Here is a 27,725-nt window from a genome sequence, read left to right as displayed (position 1 = left end):
TTTTCTCTCCTTCTTGTGATATTTCCGCCTCCTGTGGTCAGTGAGAGTAGAAGATAGCGAGCGGCGTGGGTGAAGGAGCTAGTTCAAACTCTGTCTACACCGCAATTTAACTCAACTCAGCTCGGCTCAATTGCGAAAATTCGCTCTCACATGCTTCTTATAGTTAGGGAACAGGGAAGAGATGACGAGATCTGAAGTCCAATTGGGCAAATCAGCTTCTGCATTATCAAAATTCAATCCACCCGGATTGAATAATTTGGTAAAATCACCTGCGTATATTAATCAAGTAACTTCACGTTGAGCAAGCCTTGGAGATTAACTCTCGTGTCCATACCGTTTCCCAAGTTTAGACAAAATACATTTAATACTATTCTCCCTAAATCAATGGTTTCCCTCTACAAAACAATATTATTATTATCGTTCTGCTGAAGTTATTTTTTCTTATTTTGGTTTGAGCCATCGACCAAACAAATGGAGTCAGCAAGGCAATCAGGAATTACCCAGGATCGTTCACATAAGCTCTAACTCAGCTCTATTTTAACCGTTATTGATGTAAAATAAGGCCACCGTAGGTGGTTGGATCACATCATCATATGTATGTATGATATATATATATATATATATATATATATATATATATATATATATATATATATAATAGAGGGAGAGAGACTGTCCTCCAGTTTCTAAGGTATTTCTGAACATAGCTTTGCAAGAACCAATTCACATAAATATACTTTCAACTTCAAGTAAACCCTGACCAAATATTCAAAATAAAAATAATTCGGAGCGAACATTAGATTTTTTCAGTGTAGCTTTCTCACATTGGGTTATACAACGAATAGTGTAGCTTTTACAAGAAATGTTGCCTCTAGTTACAACACTAAGCTGGATAATCTAACAGACAAAACTATTTTTGATTTGGAATCCTGTAGAACCAAGAAAGCACAAGAAAGACATATTATACCATCTCTATCCGTCCATCTACCACTAGCCTTGAGAACATGGAGGGGCATAGGCCAGCTATAACTTTGTAGATGCTTTTGCAGCGAGGAGTTCTTTTTTTTTCGAGGTGAAGGTGCTGGCCCCACGCCCAACCTTCCGAGAAGGTACATACAGCGCCTAGCCTTCCCAAATGGTCACCCATCTGGTGCTGGCCAGGCTCAACGTTGCTTAACTTCGATGATCTGGCGAGAATCGGTGTGTCATCGTGATTATGCCGTACACCTTGTAATCTTGGGGAAGAGGGAATTAATGTCCTTCACTACTTTACTAACTTCACGTTAAAGATAAAGGATAACTGTAATAGTATAGTCGATATATATATATATATATATATATATATATATATATAAACAAAACATATTTATATATATATATAACATACATATTTATATAATCGACTATACTATTACAGTTATTCTTTATCTTTTAAACGTTATATATATATATATATATATATATATATATATATATATATATGACTACTTCGTTTAGTCACATAAAATTAATATACGAAAATATAAATTTATGCGTAAACTTTAAGTATTTACTTCAACAGTGCTCAATACGTATGTAGAGCTAGGTAGTAAGTTATAAAATATGTATGGAGATTAAGCTACACAGGGTAGCCAAGCAGCAAAATTCTGGCATAAGACTGAGGAATCCTAGACTGAATGAAATTCTGTGTAGTTTAATCGCCATATATATTTTATAACTTACTATATATATATATATATATATATATATATATATATATATATATACATCTATTAAACTGTAGAAGAGAAATAGCAAACAACTGTGTTCACAAGTTAAAATTTATTCTAGGATAGCGATACAAAATAGTTTTAAAACTAACAAAAACAATAGAAAATAAACAAATAAATACATTAAATAAGCATGAATATACATAAACGATCACACATATATGTATGTATATATATATGTGTGTGTGTGTATATGTGTGTGTGTGGTTGTGTACGCATATATATATATATATTTATATATAAACTAACATTAAAAAAACAAAAAAAACACTAACCTAGATTTAAAACAGATCAAGAAACAAAATATCCAGGCTAAATAGAGCACACACAAAGGAACAGGTAAACCAGAGGTCAAATAGGACTTTGTCCGATAAATGCATGCTCAATGGCTGATAGGAAGGGCGCGGTGAATACTAGAAAGCTGATTGGGTAACTAAAATTTCAATAGAAGATGCGCATATAAAAACGACAAACAACCACAGAATTCGCGCATAAGCCTGAAGAGTCCCAGAGTGGATGAAACGCGGAATATTCAGTGTAGCTTAATCGCCATATACATTTTATAACTTACTAACCAGCTCTACCTGCGTATTGAGCACTTTTGAAGTAAATACTTAAAGTTTACGCATAAATCTATACTTTCGTATATTAATTTTATGTGAGTAAATTAAGTAGTTATATATATATATATATATATATATATATTGTTTTTAAAATATCATTATCTACTGACACGTGTTTCGTCGTCTACGACTAATCAGAGTGGCTGAATCTAGCGAGATTCGAAATTAGGACCCCACGGTAGGAAGCCTAAACTCTTACCCTCGTCCACCTAGCTAACTGACCGGGTATATCGCGATTTACGTAGATGTTATTTGTTTTGTTTCGTTTTTTTTTTGTTTGTTTTTTTGCGATACGTTTTGAATGAATTCAATTAATGTTTATATATATATATATATATATATATATATATATATATATATATATATATATATATATATATATATTAACAGGGACCTCGACGATATTTTTAAAACCCATCTATGAACGCTGCCAGACACATAAAGTACATTCGCTGGAAATTGCATAAAAATCAACGCAACCGTTTTCGAGTCCATAGGAAATGAACTCCCACAAGCAGAGAGATAGTTATATATATATATATATATATATATATATATATATATATATATATATATATATATATATATATATATATATATATATAGTGTAAAATTTTGTTGAAAATTCAAAGACTCACGTTGAGTGGATGAAACGCGGAATATTCAGTGTAGCTTAATCGCCATATATATTTTATAAATTACTATATATATATATATATATATATATATATAATCTGAGATTATTGTTTTACAGAGGTTAAGTAACCAATGAGATATAACGAGGTTGATACAAGAGTGTTCAATACCGAAGTAGAGCAGGTATACTCTTTATTTGTTTTACATAAGCAGTAATATGTTGCTACACAGTCACGAGCATGTTTCGATTAGCTAGCTACTAGTAACTAGAGACCTCATCAGGCGATACAGCTTTGCTTTCGTATATCGGCTGAAGCAGTAAGTTACTAGTAGCTAGCCGACCGAAACATGCGCATGACTGTGTAGCAACATATTACTGCTTATTTAAAAACAAATAAAGAGTATGTATATATATATATATATATATATATATATATATATATATATATATATATATATATATATATATAGTCAAAAGAAGCTATTGGCTCCTGGTATTTTTGTATTATCATCTATATCTTCTTTTATGGCACATTTTTTCATTTTTAAATGTCCATTCGACTATAATCGCGAAGAAACCTTGCAGTAAAACATTATGAAATGAATTATAAATGCTTTTCTAAAAATACTAATAATTATGTAAAAAACGCACTTATTGAGGCTTGAAATTGGAGCCCCCCCCCCCCATACAAACATTATTTCGTTGATCTGTAGTTTGTTGAGCAGTTATCATTTCTGTTTGCGACTCTCTCAAAGCTGCTATTCGCTTCTGATGTGTTTTTTATGATTTCTAGTCTACCGAACCGTGAGCGAAATAACGTAACGGTAAGGAGAAAAAAGCCTATAAAAAGGAGAGAGAGAACACGTTAGAGGAACGTTCACGTGAGAGGCGGGGATGACGTTTGAGACCACATTTGAGAGTACGTTCGAAACGATGTTCGAGAGGACATAGTTCAGAGAGAAGATGACGATCACACAAGAGACGTGGATGACGTTCGAGAGCAGGCTAAATACCACGTTCAGAAAGACGTTCGAGAGGACATAGGTCAGAGAAGGAGACGATCACACGAGAGACGTGTATGACGTTCAGGAGTACGTTCAATGGCACGTCCAAAACGACGTTCGAGAGGAGAGGGCAGGGAGAAGGGGGTGATCACATGAGAGACGTAGATGTCGTCCGAGAGCACGATTCAAAAAGACGTTCGAGAGGACAGACGTCTGAGAGGAGACAACGGTCAGAGAGAAGGGGATGATCACGGTAGAGACGTGAATGACGTTCGAGAAGACAGAGGTCAAAGAGAAGGAACATGATCAAAGTTTATTCTGGAAAGTACCCGGAAATAGATGCCGTTGTTAGAAAAAAATCAGGAGTTGAAGTTCTTTCAAATTCTTTGTATCCTTTGCGACTGAATCTACAATGTTTAAACGTCTGTGTAACGTTACATCTGTAATTTGTGCTTAATTGTCCGGCTACTCGTTCGCCATACTAAACCATTGAAAGTTTGTAAAAAAATTAAATAGTAACAGTGAGAACAATAGTATTTAAAAAAAAAGGATTGTAAATAATTTGATAACTTTTGAACAGACCTCCTCCCTCTCTTTATTATCTCCTGTTGTGCGTGTTTTCATGAATATTCGAGTCAGCCAGACACTTTGAAACTTTCAGGTAATAACGACTTCGAAATATCGATTTGTCTGATACAGCGATTCATACATTCGAATTTTCGCTTATTTACCTGCATTATTCATTAGTACATATACATCGATTTAGATTATTCGGCGACTAGAATAGATCTACAAAAGATTGAGTTCACACGACATTTTTGTATTCCTTTATGATAAAAATTAAAACATGATTTATACATTATATATATATATATATATATATATATATATATATATACTCTGTTATACTTTTAAAAACCGAGCCTCTTATTTAAAAAATCGTATACACAAAGAATAGAAAATAAACGTACACACACACACACACACACACACACACACACACACACACACACACACACATATATATATATATATATATATATATATATATATATATATATATATATATAGGTTTGTGAAAAGTTTTGCTTTACCGTATCATTTCGACTATCTGGACCTATCTGATTAAATTAATTATTAAATCATAGACGCCTTCTAGTAATCAAATAACTGAAAACATCAAACGGCCTGAATTACCTCCCTTTAACCGTTATAGGAAACAAAAGTCGACATAGTTTCAAACAGAATTAACTAGCAGTACTTAACAACATAATTGGATTATCTCCCTTCATAATTATCCTAACTAACGATATAAAAACATTTTTCAAGTAGAATAACAATGTAATTTTTAAGCATTAAATAATAATAATAAATAGATTAGAACACTTCACCCGAAATGTTGTACAAGGATTTATACATATTTAATACACCCATTTTATTTATTCTCATATTCAATTAAACTTTAAACCCTAAATGGTCTTAAATCAAAGTACCAATATAACGATAATCTATAAACATTACTTGCGACTAATACGAAACTAAAACTAACCGTAACGTTTTTGCAAGGTTGTTACGGCCATAATATAAATATAGAAACAAAAATTTTAAAAATTCTTTTTATAAAAAATCAATTATTGGGAAATAAATGAATAGCAGGATCTAATTTAGGAACCCAACGAATGGGTTCTATAAAAAAATTTTTTTAATAGCTTAGGGTTCTCTGTAGAAACTTCCCATGACTCTGTTATTAAATAAGGATACGAAAATTATGCGATATTAATATTTAAATGGGCTTTTCCGTAACCATAGCCAATCGCATGCTTTTCCCTAGGGATTTCCCCTTTTCTCTTTCTCTTAAAAAAATGCACCATTGCCAAAAGTGTGTTTATTCATAAAGTCTGAAGAAATGCTGGTTTTTGAAAATTTTCAAACGATATAATGCTTGAAATTGTCGAACTGGACATTGTAACAATTGTAACTTAAAATGAAATACACTTTTTGTTGCCATTAACACCTTGTTTTGAAGTCTTGATTTTGCATACACAGTATATTAATGCTCAATTATGAAATGTGATAATTTTGTAGCTTACTCCTTAAGTGAACCATTCTTGGCTTAAAACCCATTGGTATATGAAAGTTTACTGAATTACACGAACTCAGTATATTCCATATAAGTCTATATATATATATATATATATATATATATATATATATATATATAATGTGTATATATACACTATTATCTTATGTATCAACATAAATTTTTATGTAGCTATTTTTAGTGTTTCGACAGTACTCAATAAATAAGTAGAGCTATATAGTAAGTTTTGAAAATATATATTGCAATTAAGCTACACAGAATCTTTGTCGTTTTATCCCCGTGAAGTCGTCAAAAGCCTGATAAATTTGCACAGGGATAAAACATGTGAAATTCTGTGTTGCTTAGTTGTGATATATATTTTTAAAACTTATTATATGCATACATGCATACACACGCTTGCGCACACATACGCACACATTGTAACGATACGATGGTAGATTTCTGTCCGGGGAAATATTCGTCTATACAGAATCTTATGACTCTACAAGATTCTCGTAAGGTATTGATAAAAACAATTAACAAATATAATAATGTGTCAGCCGTGAAATGTTACGGCATATATGACACGTTGTCTTTAGGTTCAGATCAGCATCGTCATGGAATAACTAAGAGAAGCGTACAGATGACAAAATGAAAGAGCACAACAATTGCGAGTTATCGATATAAAATAATTTTATTACACAATAAGGTCTCTTCTTTTGTGTCTAAGAGCAACATAGCGCCCTCTCGTTTAATACCCTTACAAATCAGTTTGCCCTTTTCTACTTCATAAAAAAAAGCTTCGACCTTTTTCGTAGTAGTTTTCCATCTATACATATACTTTTATATTTATCTCGGCTCATAAATCAAGGACCTGTACTCTTCTCTCCGTTCCAACCTTGTAGGGCGGTTTGGGCGCATGGTATTTGGGCGATTACCACACCACAAATTTACCAAAATAAAAGTGGGCCTTAATTGTGAACCCCGAATATTGAGTTATATCTTATTTCAAAAGCATCTTACCTTAGTGTTTGCTTACCCGCGATTATATTCGTCGGATCTGAAATCCTTGTGACCTTTGTAATTTTCCAACACGAAACTAGTTGTCATAAAATCATTCTTTAATGTCATGACTCAAGTTTTAACTACAATTTATTACTAAACTTATATCTTGATAATTCTGTTAAAATGAAACATGATTTTCTCTTATGTCGGATTTCAACTTTAAAAGAGTACACAATTCAAACTGATCATTTTCTCTTATTTCATCATTTTAAACTTGGAAATACAATATCTTAACATTTCAACCTTTTCCACTAGTCGTTTACAATCAAAATACGGGGTCACTTAGCATAAAACATGGAATTTTAAATTAATTCTGTCGTAAAGTAATATTTAGCGGAAAATATTTGCCAATATTTCATGATCTAACCCTAAACTTCTTCAAATGAAATAATATACCATAATTGATTAAACTCAATCAATTAAAATTTTAACTGATTAGTCGTTTTTGTTGTTTTTCTTTTTTTTTCTTTTTTTTCTTTTTTTTTTTTTTTTCGACAGTTCGAGTTTTGAAAATATTACGGTTTATATGAACAACTAATAAAAAGATCCGACATTACTAACGATTGAACGAGAATCACAACTATATACTTTTTCACTATGCTGATAGCATATTGTTTTCTTTGTTTTTACCCCCCTCCCAAATTCACATATCTGGAATACTAGATTACATCTGAAGGAAGGTGCACAACTTAAATACAAAGTCGCATAGGCGCATCTAAAGTCACTTTCAAGAGATTGTCATGACCAACAGAAATATGTAAAATAGACACCACTCCGAACGTATGTATGGTCTGTGAGTGCTGGACAATTACCAACACCGCGAGGAAAAGACTAGATGCAACTGAAACTTGGTTCCTGAGGAGAATTTTGAAGATATTCTGGACAGAAAAGAAAACAAATCCAGAGGTATTAGAAATGGAAAACACAGAAATGTCTCTAATAAAAACAGTACGAAAAAGACAAATGAGATTCATGGGTCATGTCTACAGAAAAGCGGAATAGAACAGATTAGCTTGACAGGAAAAATCATGGGTAGAAGAAGCAGATAATGAGAGCAAGAAACATACGTTGATAATCTGAATACCTTGGCAATATCAAAAATGATGAGCAACAATGAATTCATGAATGTCGAAAGAGAGAGAGAGAGAAGAGCCATAGTCGTCAATGCCTGTACCAGGCAGGATACCACTTGATTATGATGACCCCCCACCGATTCGCCCCCTAATATCGTCAAGAAAAGCTGAAATGTCGAGAAACTCTCCGAATTAGAGTATTATACACATGATTTCATCAAAATACGTTTTTTAAGTTTTAAGGGGTGTTCTGTTATTATGTTAGAGATGGAGACGTGTAAATATTCAGTAAATAAAAGGGTAAAATAGAGATTCAGAACGACTTCCATTGTTTTCCTCGGGGATAATATAATTTCATATGTGTATATTTGAAGTTTTATAAAAGATTCATCCTCCATAGTTACCTTAGGTCAGGACGCACTTAAAGAACCAAGATCTCTTCCATTGTGTTCTGCAGAAAATTTGATTTAAATATGTTAAAAATGAGATATATTTGAAATTTAAAGGAGGTTATACCCACTTAATCCCACCATTAAGGTGTGCACTTATGATATTGGGAACACGTTTTATTATCTTCTCCGGCAAATTTTACATAAGAATACACTTGCAGATTTTATGTAGATTCTCTAATCTAACTTTTGTTTCTATGGAGAACACACGAACATTACATAAACACGCAGAGACATTGATTTTTATAAAGATCGCAGCAGTCACAGAATGATTTATTAATTTTTTGTTCTTTTTTTACGATGAGATTTATATTATTTTAATGACATTGCTTATCTACAAAGAGGTGGGGTATATATGGAGTCACTTACAAACAAAATGTTTCGCTGCATGACCTCCAGACCGCAGTGGAATAGAGCTGTAAATGAATGGTAACATTTGATGCTACTAAGACTAATTTGCTTTCCTTTAACAATTACAAGACGCCTTCCCAACCACCAACATTTATGACAAATAACACCATACCTGAGAATTCTTCCTAAACATTCACAGGCGATATTATGAACTGGAGAAATACATTGAGGACATTGCGAAAGCTGCTGCAAAGAAAGTGGGTTCCCTACATCGTACTAGAAGACTACTCACACCTGGGCGTATCCTGTACCTCTACAAAGCCACCATTCGCCCATGCATGGAGTATTGCTGCCACATCTGGGCTGGTGCATCTACCACTAGTCTCTCCCTCTTGGATAGGGTCTAAAAGAGAGTTTTCAATCTAATAGGTTACACTTTGTCAACTAAGCTCCAACCCCTGTCCCATCACTGCAATGTTGCATCTCTGTGCCTGTTTTACAAATACTTTAATGGAATGTGTTCTGATGAACTCATTGCATTTGTGTCCCCCTCGACGTACATATCCCCGACAACCCGGCTTAGCAACAAAATGACACCTCTTTGCTTCTGGGGCCCCTAAATACCAGAAAATTTTCGGTTCTAATAGTTTCTTTTCTCGAACGGCTAGTCTTTGGAATTCTCTTCCTGCGACTTGTTTCCCTGGCTGTACTGATGTGGCTTATTAGGGAGTGAACGTGAATCAAAGAAAAAGTCTCTTCAATATGAGCGAACTTTTACTTCCTTATTATCACGGGAAGGCATGCCACAAGGCCAGAACATGGGGAGAATCAAGGCAGCATCCCTGAAGAAGATGCATTCTGGCATATTAAAAATTACCTGGATAGTCCCGTCGGCATTGCTCGATCAGGGAACCTTAGGTGGTTAGCAATAAACTAACTCTACACCAAAGAGGAGAGACAATGCCTGGGAGGATGGACCGTCTAAGACTACCCAAGACCAATACCTCAGCCTGACAGATAAAAAGCTACTGAAATGGTCCAGTTTCTGTCGGACTGATTGTCGAGATCGGGCCCTCGACTAGTATCTTCCAATCAAATGTCTCTAGGAATACCTACGACATATGAGATTCAAATCCGATCTTTTTATTTTCGATGGTCGACTCTTTTATCCATTAATGTAATGTTAAAAGGGAACCAACACGTTGTACTTTCAGTCGCAAAAGAGACAAAGAACAAGAAATAACTCAACTCATTTTTTTGGTGACAATGACATTTATTTCCTCATTTTCCTACCATATGTGGCTGCTCGTTACAGCTAAGACGTCTATTACGTGGTCGTCTTCTCAAACGTGCTCTCAAACGTTATCCACGTATCTAACGTCATCGTCCGCTCTAACGTGCTCTGTCTACTTTTTTTTTGCCGGCGACGTCTTTTCGCATGCATTTGCTTACACGCGTCCACACTCTGTTACATTAAGACTGACTGTTCCACAAGAGGTGAACACATTTGGACATTAAATACCTCAAAAACTACTAAATATATAAAAAGCATGCCGATATATATATATATATATATATATATATATATATATATATATATATATATATTTGTTAAAACCAAGACATTTGGGAATGGATTGATAGCAACAAATAGTGTATTTCATCGTTAGTTACAATTGTTTCAAGACTATTCGGACAAATTCAAACATTATGTCGTTTGAAAATTTTCACAAGAACAGCCTTTCGTTAGACTTTTTGAATAAAAACACTTTAACAATAAAACATTATGAAAACCATTTCCGTTATAAGGAAAAGAAAACAAGCGAAAATATTTTACTTTTAGTTTTATTTTCTTTGCAAGGATGAGATATAGGTAAAATATGTCTGCTTGTTTTATTGGCATATATGGCAGTCAAGCACTCCGAAGTGCCCAGTTAGAGGGGTGGGATGTGTCGAAAATGGGGAAAACGGCGTTTATTAACTTAGTCAAGAATCAACTTCTACCACTGCGTGTTTCTGTCATCTCTGTGATAGTACCTCTGCGCCTGGTTAATAGGCCAAGAAGGACTATGCAAGCCGGGCGGTAGACAGAGCCTATCTACTCCTTAGCAGTTTAAGTTTGCAAACCGGTAATTTGTTTGAGTCACCAGCTCTAGGAAGGTTGTCATCCAAGACAGGACACTCCCCTCCACTTACGATGAAATACACTATTCGTTGTTATCAATCCATGATAATTTTGTAGCTTACAGTTTAAGTCATCTCTTTTTGGCTTAAAACTTATTGACATATGAACGATTACTGAATTTTCAATTATATAAACTCAGTAAAATTCAGAATATTATATATATATATAGTAGTGAGTTAAAAAATATATATATGGCAATTAAGCTTACACAGAAGATTCTGCGTTTCATCCACGCTCGGATTCGTCAGGCTTATGCGAAGAGTTGTTGTTGTCTTGCGTTTTTATACGCGCACATTCTATTGAGTTTTTAGTTAGCCAATCAGCTTCCTAGTTTTCACAGTTCCCTTCCTAATCAGCCAACGGGCAGGCACTTACAGAACATAGGTCTAGTTGACCTTGGGTTCAACCCTTTCTTTGTGTGTGCTTTTTTAGCGGGAAGCGTATATATCTAGTGATCTGACCTGGTGTAGTTAAATGGGCGTTTTTTTTTAATATTATGTTAGTTAACACACACACACACACACACACACACACACATATATATATATATATATATATATATATATATATATATATATATATGATAATATATGTATGTTTATTTTTTTCTGTTGTTATTGCTAATTTTAAAGTTATTTTGTATCGCTATCCTAGAGTAAACTTTATCCTGTGTATACAGTTGTTCGCTATTTCTCTCTTACAGTTTAATAGATATTGGGGTTCTTTAAAGTATAGGATAGCAAATTTTTCATGAAGGCATAATCTACATGCTTGCTTGTCTTACTATTTTCCATTCGACTACCGGCGAATATCCGCTCTCTTTGACTTCTCAGTATTTGTTTGCTAGTGTTGTTTTCATTCGGTGTTTTTCTTTTTATATCTAAACGTACTTTTGTGGTAATAATATCGGGTTTTGAAATCTAAGGAAGTCATACCTACGTAATATTTCTTGTTATTTGGGGTTTATTTCGCAAATATTGTGGCCTGGTAAACTATGCTTTTGGTTAGATATTTATTTTGAAGTGGGCAAAGTGAGCAGGATCTCAGTTGCATTTATCTTGCTCATTATTAGTCTTTTTATTTTTATTTCTACTATGATTGTCGTTGTCCTGAGTTGATTTCTTCTTCTTCTTCTTCTTCTTCTTCTTATTATTATTATTATTATTATTATTATTATTATTATTATTATTACTTCTACTAGTTACATATGTGTTCTTTGTATTAGTTTTATTTTTGTCATGATGTCCACTTTTTATTGTTCATTTTATTGTTGTTTTCATTGCTTTTATTTAATATTTTGTTATTATGTGCTTTAATTTTCATCTCTAAATTTTCGCAGCAACTGTATGATAACTTTAGGCTGTTTTTATTGAAAATTTTGTGTGAGGGATTGGTTACGGCGAAGTGCTTTTCGGTGAGATCTAGAAATTTCTTGCTAAGTTTTGTTTTTAACATTTGATTGTATGGTGCCGTATACCAGATTATATTTCTTTTTCTTCTATTTTTAATTTTATTGTTATTGGTGTTTTCTTGCTTATATTTGATATCAATATTTTTGTATCCACTATTTTTAGGGCTGTTATGTAGATTTTGATTGACCTGCTAAATACATGTTCATCGCTTGAGTTATTGCTAGGTCTACTTACGATTGAGTTAGGAATCTGTTTTATAATTGATGGTGGGTGATTGGACTTAGGGTTTACGTATTTTGGATTATCGTTATCTTTTAAGTAGGGTTCATATCTGTTTTTATCTAAATTTTATGTGACTTCCAGGAAGTTTGTTATTTTTATGTTAGCTAGTACGTCTGAAAAAAATTAGGCCTAAAAGCAGATGTACTAGCTAACATAAAAATAACATATATAAAGGCTTGAAATTTGTCCAAGACTTCTGGAACATCCTGCATTTTCTCTCAAGGAATAGTTTAACATTCTTTTATAATGATGATAATATTTTAAGCACTGAAATTTCCATATATATATTTTTCCTTATTTAATTCTGTAAAATTCGACTTTTTTTTTATAAAATTCATGAATTTTAGAAGTTTCAATTTATTCATTAATAATAGATTATTTTTTATATCTTTGCACTCCAAAATTATTCGACATTATAATTACAATGTTTCGATGTTTCTATTTAGCATTTAATAGAATATAATGGGCAAGCACTTTGTGAGCGTCATGTTCCGTCATGGCTCATTCATTTTACAATCATGATAAAAGGGAGTAAATTTGCTAAGTTCGGTATGAAGACAGCTGATGAGTTTATTTTTTTTTTGTTTGTTTTTTTTGTAATTTCCCAAATGCTCTTAGATCGAAGATCCGGAGTATTATCCGAACATCTAACGAGACTAATTGTGTTTCTGAGATTTGAGAGATGAAAATTGATAACTTTTATTTAGATTTTTCGGACTACTATTCCCATCATGGTTGTTATGTTTCAGTATATGTAACATCCGTCCTTCTTCAGTTGTTTTTCTGTTTTTCGAAATTGGGAACCTAATATCCAAACTTGGGGATCATTATATCCAATTCGAAAACTTGTACGGAATTTCGAATTAAAATTATAATTTCATCCATTATATCCATTCCGTTAAACTAACACTTCAACTCAGTTATGGCTGACAGGATGAAAATAATCTATCCTCGCTTGAGGATAAGAGAGGAATGGGATATGAAGTGAAAGCCGTAGAATCATAAGTAGAGGGACTTTCTCAAAGTCATCGATGTAGGTACACACTTATTTAATTGGGACAATAAGAACAGCATCCTTTATTTATCTGGTAATTACATGAAAATGGTCACGTACAACTCATGACCCCAAAAGAGTAATAGCTCGACAAGATACACTTAAAGAAAGTCGGAGGTCATGTCGACCGAAACGTTTAAAAATCTTTTATATTATAAAAATAAATATAAACGCCAGTTTTTAAAATAGCAGCCGAATAGCGTAACGGTTAGAAACGCCGACTGTCTTCTGGGCGGTCGAGTCTCAAACCTGACTTGGAATTTTTGCTTGTCTAGCCGCACTAATGAGCTGTGATACAGCGAAACAATACTGTATGTGGATAACTATAATGCTTCCTATCCTGAGTTGAGCATATTGAGAAATGATAAACAAACTGCCATTAGCGTATTAAGCGAGGCTTTTTGTGTAAACAATTGAAGCTTAGGCGTTTGGAGAATGTTGATTCACATCCCATAGCAGCCGAATAACGTAACGGTTAGAAGCGCCGACTGTCATCTAGGCTGTCGATTTTCAAACCTGGCTTAAGGTAGTTTCTTGTCTAGTTGAACTGATGACTTGTGATTCAGCGAAACAGTACCGTATGTTGTGGATGACTATATATATATATATATATATATATATATATATATATATATATATATATATATATATATATATATATATATATATTTTTTTATCTTCATAAAGTTTAGATGAGATAAGTTATCGGTTTCAAAATATAATTATAAATAAACTTTTATAATTTTTCCTTATAAGTTATCGGTTGTATTCCTTATAAGTTATCGGTTTCAAAATATAATTATAAATAAGCTTTTATATTTTTTCCTCATAATAGAGAATTCTACTGGAATTCTTTTTTTTTTTTTCAAAAATATAACTAAGATATATATATATATATATATATATATATATATATATATATTAGTTATATATATATATATATATATATATATATATATATATATATATATATATATATATATATATATATATATATATAATTTTGCCAAGACATACACTTGATTGAAAAATAATATCTTTCTGCGGAATACCAATGCAAGTATAAATATTCTCGTGCAACGCCGGGTCGGGACAGCTTGTAATTAATGCATACAAAATCTAAACACAGACACGCCCTAAAATGTAAATATATACACGCCTCCAAGTCCATGCAAATGCCGATATCTAACTTATTTTTATACTTGTTCTATCTTGTCTATCTATTATGGTATCTCTCCGTGCCTTCGTACTTATTGCATATTCCACAAGTTGAAAATTCTTCATATTGATTGTTGGCAAAACTCCACATTGCGCTGGAGACAACATTCAACACATTCGATCATTTTGTACTACGGATGTCCGACTGTGCCAAATTATCTCTAAATGAATCGACGAATCTGTCTATAATTATTTATTGTCGAAACAGCACAGTATATATATATATATATATATATATATATATATATATATATATATATAGAGAGAGAGAGAGAGAGAGAGAGAGAGAGAGAGAGAGAGAGAACGAGAGAGGGGAGGGTCATCAGTCTGGTAAAGGGAATAATGATTTTCAACAAGCACGCTTTCCATAAAAATAATTGAACACTTTCGATTATCAGGATCGCAAATATAAATATAAATAAAAATGGCGGCATTCATATGCCATACATCGCTCTCTACTGCTACTTACTTTGTATTTAGCATTTTTGAAAAAAAAAACAAATATTGAGCTTAATATATATATATATATATATATATATATATATATATATATATATATATATATATATATATATATATTCCAGATAGAGGGATATCCAAAAACGAAGAGTAATTGAATTTCAACAAAGGTCGTTGATAGTGATCAATCAAAGAAAGCACAGTATATATTTATTTTTTATTCTTTATGTAAATACAGCCATAACTTGCTAAGATCTTTTAACCTCGCTCTACTCCAGTCATGGCAAAGTATATCTCCTACAAAATTAAAAATAGTCATGAACCATTTTTGATTTGGAACTTTTAATTCTCCTCGTCTGATAAGATCTATTATCATCGAAACGGTCTGCACATCGTAGCAGGATATGACTGTATTTACATAAATAATAATAATAATAATAATAATAATAATAATAATAATAATAATAATAATAATAATAATAACAAAGATTTTCGCTGGCGAGGACTCATATTGACCGTAACCAGTTATACAGTACTTTTTAAATTTTCATCTCCATTTTTCTCGTTATGTACCGAATATTTGTTAATGAAACCTATATGAAATATGTTCCTTGTTAAATGTAAAGATTTTCTATTCTGAAAGAAGTTTTTAAAAATTTAATCTAAAAAAGTTATTTTAAAGTTTTTGTTTTAAAAAAATTCAGATTTTCTCATTATTCAAACCTGTATTACAAAGAGGAGGTTGCAAAAATGAGTTGAGGCTTGAGGAGAAATACAAACTGAAATAGAGAGGAGGAGAGTTTTAAAATGTAATCTTAAAAAGATCAGATACAAGTTAGAAAAGAATTTCATCCAAGGCATGAAAATTGTTAAACAAAATGTTTTTCCTATAGGCTTTAAAAATAAAGGTACAAAATTCAATTTGAAATGTATTTATCTTCAAAGTGCACTTTTATAAATTTTACAAAGTAAGGTATAAAAATTTAATATAAATTGAATCAAAAAATTACCTTGGATTTATTTTATGTAATTTACATTTTGTTGCAATTTAAAAACATTATCTTTCATCTAGCAATTAATGATATAGATATAAAATTTTCAATGATTTTTTTTTAAAGTGCAACAGAATGTACATTACATAAAATAAATCCAAGGTAATTTTTTGATTCAATTTATATTAAATTTTTATACCTTACTTTGTTAAATTTATAAAAGTGCAATTTGATGATAAATAAATTTCAAATTGAATCTTGTACCTTCATTTTTAAAGCCTATAGTAAAAACATTTTGTTTAACAATTGTCATGCCTTAGATGAAATGCTTTTCTAACTTGTGTGTGTGTGTATATATATATATATATATATATATATATATATATATATATATATATATATATATATATATATATATATATATAAACAAATTTACAACGTCGCGACACTGGATATGCTAATGTTTCGGATACTTCAGACGACTTCAAAAAATGTTGCTTTCCACAGAAAAAAAAAACAGTCCTCAAATTTAATTTCAGTTCTTTTGGAATATTTTTATGGGATTTTAGGAGTTCATAATATTGGCATTATCTTACAATAAAAATTGAATGTAATTCGAGGTCGTTATGACCCATAAAAAGACTTCTAATTATAAATTTACATATTGTTTGCACGAAAATTATCCTTAGGTGGAGGTGACTTTTTAGTTTTTTTTTTTGGGGGGGGGGTGCATATTTTTAGCACTGATGATGGCCGCCTATTGCAGAAAATCTTAAGAAGCACATACACAGTTAACCATATAAATACGAGCCGAAACAAGTGTTTGCTTATATAACAATTAGGCGAAATTTTCAAGGCGAACATGATGAGCGTCTGTTCCCGCTGAAGAATAAAGTGGTAAAATATTAAGAGTATATATAAGTCATCGGTGCTGTCGGTTTCAATCCGACAATCCGATAGCTTATCTCATCAAAACTTCTGAAAATAAAAATATAAATACACGCAGACATATATAAATGTATATGTACACATATATATATATATATATATATATATATATATATATATATATATATATAACCATGCATTTATGCACACACACACACACACACACACATACATATATATATATATATATATATATATATATATATATGTGTGTGTGTGTGTGTGTGTGTGTGTGTGTGTGTGTGTGTGTGCATAAATGCATGGTTATATATATATATATATATATATATATATATATATATAACCATGCATTTATGCACACACACACACACACACACACACACACACACACACACATATATATATATATATATATATATATATATATATATATATTGAGAGAAACAAAGTTTTATGACGTTTCTGAATTTTTGAAATGAGGATTGGTTATTCGTATTATTTGGGTTCATCGAGCTACTGTTCTCATCTTGAGTATGATCTTCACAACGTTAGGGGCCCATGGCGCAGTGGTTACAGTACTTGGAAAAATCAATTGTAAAAAAGTGATATTCTCCTGAACGTGGAAGGTTCAATCCTCAGTGTGGGCGACCGAAAAATAAAATTGTGAATTACTTAGGACCTCTATCAAGTCATGGCTTACGGAACTAGGGTTTCGCTCGAAATTCCGTCCAAATTCCCGAGTTCGACAGAAACATTCCCGAATTCGACAAGATATACCTGAAGAAGGTCGGAGGTTACATCGACTGAAACGTCATGAAAATTACGCTCAAGATGAGAACGGTAGTCCGATTAATTCAAATAATACGAGAAAAATTTATGTTTCTCTCTCTATTTATTTTATGAAGCGCAACATTATAGTTTTCTCTAATAATACGTTACACATACATACACCAACACACACACATATATATACACATATACATACATAATACACACACACACATATATATATAGAGAGAGAGAGAGAAAGAGAGAGAGCGCGAGCGAGAGAGAGAGAGAGAAAGAGAGAGAGAGAGAAAGAAAGAAAGAAAGAAAGAAAGAAAGATGAATCGACTGAAATTACACCAAATGGAGAACGGGTGAATTCATCTTTGAAACAAAATTATATCTTAGTTTTCATCTTTGATTTTTAAAAGCGGAATACATATTCATTATTTACCTTTTGCGTATTTGTTTCGTTTGCATCGCCCCCCCCCCCCGCCCACTTTCAATTTCGAACATGCGGATATTTTGATTCTAATCACGATCGTGTTCTCTCTACTTACCAAGCGACGTCTCGTTAAGAAATGCCGGTACTTTCATATTATATCAAAGCCGACGCAAGCAGACGTAACTTACATATAAACAATATGTTAAGAAATTATTATGTCGAAACTGGCGTCGGGTGTATTTGAGAAAAATGCCTCATATATATATATATATATATATATATATATATATATATATATATATATATATATATATATATATATATATATATATATATATATATATATATTTATTTATTTATTTATTTATTTATTTATTTATTTATATACACGAGGGGGGGGGGGGCTTGGCCCGGTCGTAAAATACGCTTAAATGTATTTTAATTTGTCCAGATTTCGTATATATTATTATAGCGTCGTGAGTTTAAAAGTAAAAAAAAAAAAAAAAGTATTTGGGTGCCATCAATTAGAATCGAAACTGTAAGCTAAACTGCAGCATCGAAAGCTGGTGACGCTACCACTCTACCAACGTGACACCCAAATGTGCTGATTAAAAATAAATTAATATGAATGTATAAAATGTGTAACGATTTTTTTCAATTTTGACCCTTTTTTGATCCCTTAAAAACTATTTAAACAAGCTAAAGACCCATAAAAGAACAGTCCATAAAAAATCCAATCATTTGAGGCCCCTAGCGCCGCTCTACAACTTTTAGTTCTGGAAGAGTTTGGAAATATGGAGACAGACAGACAGACAGAAAGACAGACTGACAGACATAGCGAATTTTATAAATTAGCTCGGGTGTGGATTTAATACACACTTGAGGAGTAATATTTGCAGCACTGATTCGTAGTCCGATGGTGAGAGCTGCCGACTGTCAATGCGATGGTTGTAGGTTCAATCCACGGCTGGGGAAAGGTGTATGATGTCTAGCCGAACTGATGAGTTGTGATATAACGAAACAGTACTGTATTTGGATGACAATTAAACCACCTCTCTTTGGGTTGTGCACTTTGTAAATATATTTTCACCCGACGCGTATTTAAGCTATTAAGCGAAGCCCGCTATTAATTTGTTTGTAAACAAACTGATGGTTAGAGCACTTATACACACCGTGGTCCGATGATGAGAGCTGCTGAATGTCAATGTAGGTTCAATCCACGGCTGGGGAAAGGTGTATGATGTCTAGCCGCACTGATGAGTTGTGATACAACGAAACAGTACTGTATGTGTATGGTATATATATTACAATTATGTTATCAAAGAATATATATTTAATAAAGCAAAACTTTCAAGATAAGAAAAGCTTAAGACTATAGGAACCATAACACTTTGCCTCCGTTTTCACGTTGAATGACTCGGAGGACTTTCCGTCTGCTCTCATACCTGCCTCCGTGTTTTTGGGAAATGCTATGATTACATACCACGTGTTTTCATGGACACCTATTGAAACCTTTTTGAACCTTATTGAAACCTTATTGAAACGTTTGTTGAAAACCTTTCAGAGTGCCTTTTTATGGACTTACAGTCAATTAAAAGAGGGTTGGACACCCGTTCCTCAAGTATAAAGACACATTTTTATTGTGATCCCGCCGTTCTTCCCATATCTTACTCCAGTAGAATTTTGTTTCTGTCGGGTTTGGTAGTTCTGTTTTTGTTTTTCCTACGTTCACATTATTATTATTATTATTATTATTAGTAGTAGTAGTAGTAGTAGTAGTAGTAGTATTATTGGTATTATTATTATTATTGCTATGTTGTTATTATTATTATTATTATTATTATTGTTATTATTATTATTATTGTTGTTGTTGTTGTTGTTGTTGTTATTAGTAATAGTAAGATTATTATTGATATTATTATTGTTATTATTATTGTCACTGCTATTGTTGTTATTATTATTGTTGTTATTATTATAATTCTTATTGATTATTATTATTATTATTATTATTGTTGTTGTTGTTGTTGTTGTTGTTGTTGTTGTTGTTGCTGTTGTTGGCTCACAAGGAGCTTTCACACAGGTAATCAAAGATATCTCTTTAAAACAATCTGCGATGTTTCCTGGAAACTGAATGACAACAAGTCTCCCCATATTTTCCAGTACTCTCCACATCTTTCGATAACATTTGCAAATAAATGTGCATTATCGCAACAGCCTACTGACCATTGATTTCTCACTGACAGCAGCCATTAATCTCCAATGCAATTTGAGTGGCAATAAACCTCCCCAAGGCCCCAGTTTTCTTCGTACTTGTCCAGCAGAGGTTCGATCAGCGCTCTCTCCTTGATATTCCCATCCTCCTTGACCCTTCTCGACTATTTGGTATCACTCTTTTTGAGGGCGGTAATGGGGCAATGAGAGGGGAGGGTAAGGGGATGGGGAACTTGTAGTTCTTCAGCTTCAATGTTCTTGGTTCTCTGTAACGCTTCTTCCTGTTTTGCCTCTGCAGCAGTTTGTCCGGCCCGCGCATGTGGTTTAAGTGTATTATTCTCCGCATTCAAGGGTTTTGTTGTTATTGCTATTATTATTGTTGCTGTTATTTTTATTGTTATTGATATTGTTGTTGTTGTTGTTCTTCTTCTTCTTCTTCTTCTTCTTCTTCTTCTTATTATTATTATTATTATTATTATTATTATTGGTTCACAGGGAGCTTTCACACAGTCCATCAAAGATCTCTCCTTGAAAACCGCCTGTGGTGTTCCCTGGAAGCTGAGTGACAACAAGTCTCCCCAGATCTCCAGAACTCCTCACCTCTTTCGATAACTTCTGCAAATAAATTTGCATTATCGCAACAGCTGCTTGCCATCGATTTCTCGTTGGCAGCGGCTATTTGTCTTCACTAGAATTTGAGTGGCAATAAGCCCTATCAAGGTCCCTGTTCTCTTCGCACTTATTATTATTATTATTATTATTATTATTATTATTATTATTATTATTATTATTATTATTAGTGAAGTCCGTTTATTTCTCGAAGTTTTATTTGATGGATTTGAATCTTAGAAATAAATATTTGGTTGGATTGACCTATGTAGTGATAATTGTGTGTGTGTGGGGGGGTGTTTTCCTCTTGAAATCCTACATTTCTTTTGTTGATGTTCTATTGGTAAAACAACTTCCGCTGTATTTATGCAACTTTAATGTCATCAAGTCCGCGATACTGATTTTTAGCACACAGTTTTGTTGTTGTTGTTGTTTTTTTCTTTTATATTGGGGAACAGTTGATAGTCAGATGAAACCTAATCAGAAGAATATGGTGGGTGATGAACCAAATCAAAACAATAGTTACGCGCATCGGTTATTGATTCAAATACTTGCACTGAAGAATTTTCCTTTGGAAACATTTCTACTGGGCATTAAATGCTAGTATAATGGTTACAGTGTCCTCTAATGGGCCGAGAGACCGAGGTTCAATCCTCAGTCGAGCCATACGTAGAACTTAACAAATAATACTTAATGCCTACTTGCAATTAAAGTGGAGATTAACTAAGTGAAACAGACCAGGAAAACAAATGCCATTCTCTCAAATGTCTAGGTGCAGAAATCAATAAAGCGAGAGCTTTCTGGTTACATTCGACTCTGGTAGATCTATTTATTGTTTTTTTTTTTTTTATTCTTTATGTATTCATAGAAACTTTCTAGTCAAGTTATTATAGTTATTTAGATTAGTGTGGTCCTTTCTGACGATAGTCAGGAACACAATGATGCTTGTATTAAAAAATCTAAGATTGTAATCTGCTTTGCAGATGAATTGACATTAGATGAGGAATCTGCAGCATTTACCGAGCTATTAATCAGGCGCCAAGACTAGAAGAAACCTCATTTATGTCAAGCTCATTGTACACAATATTATTCACAAATCTCCCACGGGATATGTTAATAGAATCGCCTATTTGATTTATCGTCAATATGATGAATACGGTCAATGGTTTCGTCAGTGGTAACACTTGCAGGATGTCAAAAACTTTGAGTCATTATTAAGATCCTTCTTTTCCTTTCTAAATTCTGCTGCCCATTTTTATATGGTTGGCAAAATGAGTCATCAACCTTTTATAACCATGTCAGCGTGTTATAGGGTTCGAAAGAAAACGGTAAGTTACAGTTGAGTCTCGCAAAAACAACAAAAAAAAACGATGATTCCCAAAACTTAAGTGACCCTATTTACTCGTCTTCTCGCGATGGGAACAAATTCGGATTTTAATGCTGTGAAAAAAATCCAGTTTTCCTTAAAAGGAGCACTTTGAATTAGGAAAAAAAAAGTATATAATTGTCTCAATCTAGAAGTTTCACATAAAATAGTTTACCAACCTTCGTATCACTTCTATTTGCACTTAGTTCAACCTTTGTTAAGGTTCATATTAGCTGGTGTAATTATTATCTAACATAAGACCCTCTACTTCTATTATTTAACACACTGACTGAAGACAGAACAGATGAAGTGTGGCATTAGAACAGATACTACACTTTGCTCCTAGCCAGGCCAATATTTACCACTCTTCCATCGCGAGAGGGTGTGACACAAGGTCAGATGGTGGGAAAATGGATCAGCGCCCCAAGAGGAAGAGCACTTTGGCCCTGCAAAAATAAGTCTGAGTAGCCCAGTCAGTATTCCCCGGGGAGGACGCCTCAGACAACAAGTGATAAACTTGCTCCTCCCGAAAGCCAGGAGGCAAGGCCTTGGAGAGTAGACTCTCTTAGAGCTGCACAGAACATTTTGCATCAGTCCGACAGCAAAAAGGCCATTGAAATGATTCAGTTTCTGTCGAACTGATTGTCGAGATCGGAACCTCGACTCACGTGTACTACGCAAGTACACTATGAACTATTGAACGGGTATTTATCATTCTCAAAACCTGTTAAAACCGGTTTGAGCCGACTTAAAGCAATGCCGCCTCCCAATTCATTTTCAATTTTCGTTCTTTTCTTAACGAATGTGTTTCAATTATATCCCCAAATGTTTATATTATCGCGAGAGAATTCAGAAAAATTTATTGGTTGCGCAAAATATTCAATAAAAATAACTTAAAACTGCCCCACAGTCGTTGCGAAAACTTAGAAATGACAATTAAAGCATGCAATAACAAAACACTGAAGAGAATAGCAGAGCGAAAAAAAAATCATGTGCAAAACTGTGATCAATATCGCAACAATAAAAATAACATTAAGAAAAACAATAATAGATAACAACTAGAAATAGTAATAACTCAAGCTGTAAAAGCAACAACCATAATAAGAATTAAGAAAGTTAATAAAGAGAAAACCTGGAACTGTAGAATTTGTGCACTTTGTCTACTGCAAAATAACTGCTTTACCAAAGGCAATGTTTACCAAGGCGCACTATTTGCCAAAAGAAAACCTGATTAAAAAAGAAGTACTTCATGGGTATAACATCCGGATATTTTAAAGTATAACAACTCTAAAAGCACATTCAATAATACAGGGTGTTCCAAAAGTCTTGGACACATTTCAAGTCCTCATATCTGCTTAACATTCTCGTTAGCGTGCGCTATCAGAACACCCATCACAATTTGGATTAATTAGCAATTGAATGCCTAACAAAGGGTGACAACGTATTTGACATAGCAGTCTGGGAAAAGAGGGTGGGAAGGAAACTTCGTCCGGGAAATGTCCCATAAATAATTACAAGAACACATCGTTATAATCAACTCATGATAAACTTCGAGGACATCTGAGGCTGCACCTTCCTATTAAATTAAAAATAATAATTTACTACGAGGTTACTGATCATCAATGGTAGTAAGATCAAAGTTGTGCTATTTTACAACTAAATGCATTAAATTTTTTTGTGGGGCTATTTGGGGGGGGGGAATTTTCTTTTCAAATCCAATAATGGTGTTCACTCAACCAGAAAAGGCGTTTTGTGTGCTTGAATTTGCAAATACTAAATCACAGACACTTCTTCAACGCGCATTTCACAAAAAAGATCTCACACACTGCGATTTTTGTGGGGATTTGTGAAAGGACTGGTCTATGTGCTTCATATTCCGAGAGATGTGGATGAGCTGAAGACCTGAATAACAGAAGCCGTTGCAACCATTGACTACGCAATGCTGGAACGCGTTTCGCAAGAATTGGACTATCGGCTTGATGTGTGTCGGGTGACCAATGGTACTCACATTGAACATATTTGATTATTCCATGAAAAGCTTGAGATTACAAGCTTTCTGGATATATCAGATGCGTTTTTATATCCTTTATAGTTCTCGAGATATTCAACGTCAAAATGTGGCCAAGACTTTTGGAATACTCTGCATTAACAAAGAAACGCCATTCAAAAAATCATTATTGGGAACACGCAGAAAGTCAACGTTTGGCATTAACCGAGTTTAAAATAGCCAATATATGTAGATATTTAGACCATGCGTGTAGATTATGTTTGGACATAAATTTACTCAAATGTAGAAGCGAAATGGCAATCAACTGGATATATATATAGAAAAAGAAAACTTTACTTTAGGACAATTACATACACAACAAATAAATTAAAATAAAATAAATCAATATATAACTTAGCAAATAATGAATAAAATAAAAAGAATAGAAATTTATTCTAATTTCGACATGACACGTAAGTACGTAATAATGTTTTCACCTGAAATGCGTTGGTTTAAAAGATCATCAATGTAAACAAGCACCCTATTTCCTTTTTCATTCAGAGTCAAATATAGAAAGCGAACTCAGCGCAGATTGGTGGCGTTTATGTTCGTGAGCGCGCGCTATCAGTCATAAGCATCGCAGAACACTGATCACAATTTGGATTAATTAGCAATCGAATGCCTAACAGATGGTGACAACGTATTTGGCATGGCAGTCTGGGAAAAGAGGGTGGGAAGGAAACTTTGTCCGGAAAATGTCCCCTAAATAATTACAAGAACACATCGTTATAATCAGCTCATGATTAACTTCGGGGACATCTGGGGCTTCACCTTTCTATTAAGTTAAAAAAATAATAATTTACTAGGTGGTCACTGATCACCAAGACCCAAGGGTCACTTAAAAATAAAAAAATAAAATTCAATTACATTGTGGGGTGAATTGTGGGGCAACACCGTGATGATTGATAATATTAGTATTTGATTATTTAAGAGGACAGCTTGATATTTTTTTTTTACAGAGGCATCACCACATTATCAAGGTCAAGAGGCCACTCAATGATAAGGGTTAAAGAGTGTACAGTAGAAATTGGACAATATAGTAATCATTAGTAATTAAAATTCGGTAAATTTGTTAACTTATATGGAACGGCTCATCAAGAACTTATTTACGTTAGACTTGAAAACAACCATATTGTAATCAGCCGGAAAGCAGGAAAACGGAAGACAATTCCACAGGCGTGCAGTTCTAAGAAAGGAGCTTTGTTCATGGAATCTACGTTTAGGTTTAGGCACAGATAAAGAGTACGGGGAATTATTGATAGTGTTTTCAGATAGACGAGTGTTTCTTGTGAAAGTTTGGCGAGGGGGGCATAGATTGAAGCTCAGTCGAACACTTTCAATGAAAATAACTGTACATAAGAGAATAAGAGACAAACTTGCAACATCTCTTCTGTGAGATAGAGGTTGCAGGGAAGAGAAAAGGACATTTCCTACGAGGTTACGAAATCTATTTTGAACTCTATCAAGGCAGGACAAGTCCTTTCTAGCAGCTCCTGTCCAGATGTGGCAACAGCATTCCATCCTTGGACGTACCTGGCTCTTATATAGATAGAGAATTGCATCAGCAGTGAGATATCTACTGGATCGATAGAAAGATCCAACCATTTTTCCAGCGGCCTTGGCAACAGATTTGATGTACGTTTTCCATTTAAGATCAGGAGTAATGGTCAAGCCCAGAAGCTTGTCAAAACTTGAGGCCTCCTGAAGACGAGAGCCATTCATTTCAATTGATGACAGATGTGGATCAGAATATTGATGATGTAAAGAGAGAAGCTTGGTTTTAGATGCATTAAAAGTAACCAGCCACTCCTTTCCCCATTGTACCACGTGCTCAAGATCAGATGAGAGAGAATCAGAGAGAACTTGGTCGTTTACTGTCTTAGATGTGCTACCATAAATTGTAGTGTTATCAGCATAAATGTCTACAAATGATGTAAGGATGTGATTTGGAAGATTATTAATGTAGATCAGAAAAAGAGTTGGACCCAGGATGGACCCCTGAGGGATTCCAGCATTAATACTGTGAACTTCTGATTTTTGTCTCTCAACTACTACTCTTATGAACTTATCAGAAAGAAATGATTTAATAATTGAGATGACATTTACGGCTATACCATAACTAGAGATCTTGTGAAGTAAACCTTTATGCCATACCCTATCAAAGGCCTTAGATATGTCAAGAGCAATTGCTCTAGAAAGGTTGCCTCCGTCGAGAGTTTTTCTAATCCTATGATATAACTGTAAGCACATCTGCTGTAGATCTAGCAGAACGGAAACCATATTGATTGTCACTAAGAAGGTTATTTTTGTTGAGATGGTTGATTACTTCTGTATTTAACACAGATTCCAGCAACTTGCTCATGACACACAGGAAACTTATTGGCCTGTACTGAGAGGGGGATGAGCGATCACCTGAATTCTTAAATACAGGGCATACTGATGAGAAGGGTGATGGGAAGCTATTCTCCTTAAGACAACGTTTAAACAGTTTTTTAAGTATGGGCGCTAGTTCTAGTTGAAGTTTTTTGAGTACTATAATTGGAATTGCTTTACTGGAATCAAGATTTTTGATTAGCTTGGCAACATCACATACAGATATATGCATATCACATAGCGTGTTTTCTGATACAGGAGGAAATATTGGGTGTTGGCGGTCTTGGCCGCAAAGGGTAGAATTAGCTACAAAGTTCTTGGCAAAGAGTTTGGCTTTGTCTGATGCT

The 27,725-nt window shown here is 33.4% G+C and overlaps 1 long non-coding RNA gene across 1 annotated transcript in view; it reads left to right on the top strand.

Annotated features, from left to right (window-relative positions):
- LOC145260398 (uncharacterized) overlaps positions 1–21,714 on the top strand; it is a 129,941-nt gene extending 108,227 nt beyond the window's left edge. Inside the window, exon 3 of the long non-coding RNA XR_013864282.1 lies at positions 21,479–21,714. This is a non-coding gene — a long non-coding RNA (uncharacterized LOC145260398). The remainder of the gene's footprint in view (positions 1–21,478) is intronic.
- Positions 21,715–27,725: the final 6,011 nt, after the last annotated feature.

Source organism: Euprymna scolopes, chromosome 36, assembly GCF_053919585.1.
Source record: "Euprymna scolopes isolate OS-2025 chromosome 36, ASM5391958v1, whole genome shotgun sequence".
In the NCBI taxonomy this organism is placed as follows: Eukaryota; Metazoa; Mollusca; class Cephalopoda; order Sepiida; family Sepiolidae; genus Euprymna; species Euprymna scolopes.
The sequence above is the reverse complement of the archived record's forward strand: the minus strand, read 5'-3'. Positions and strand labels throughout refer to the sequence as shown.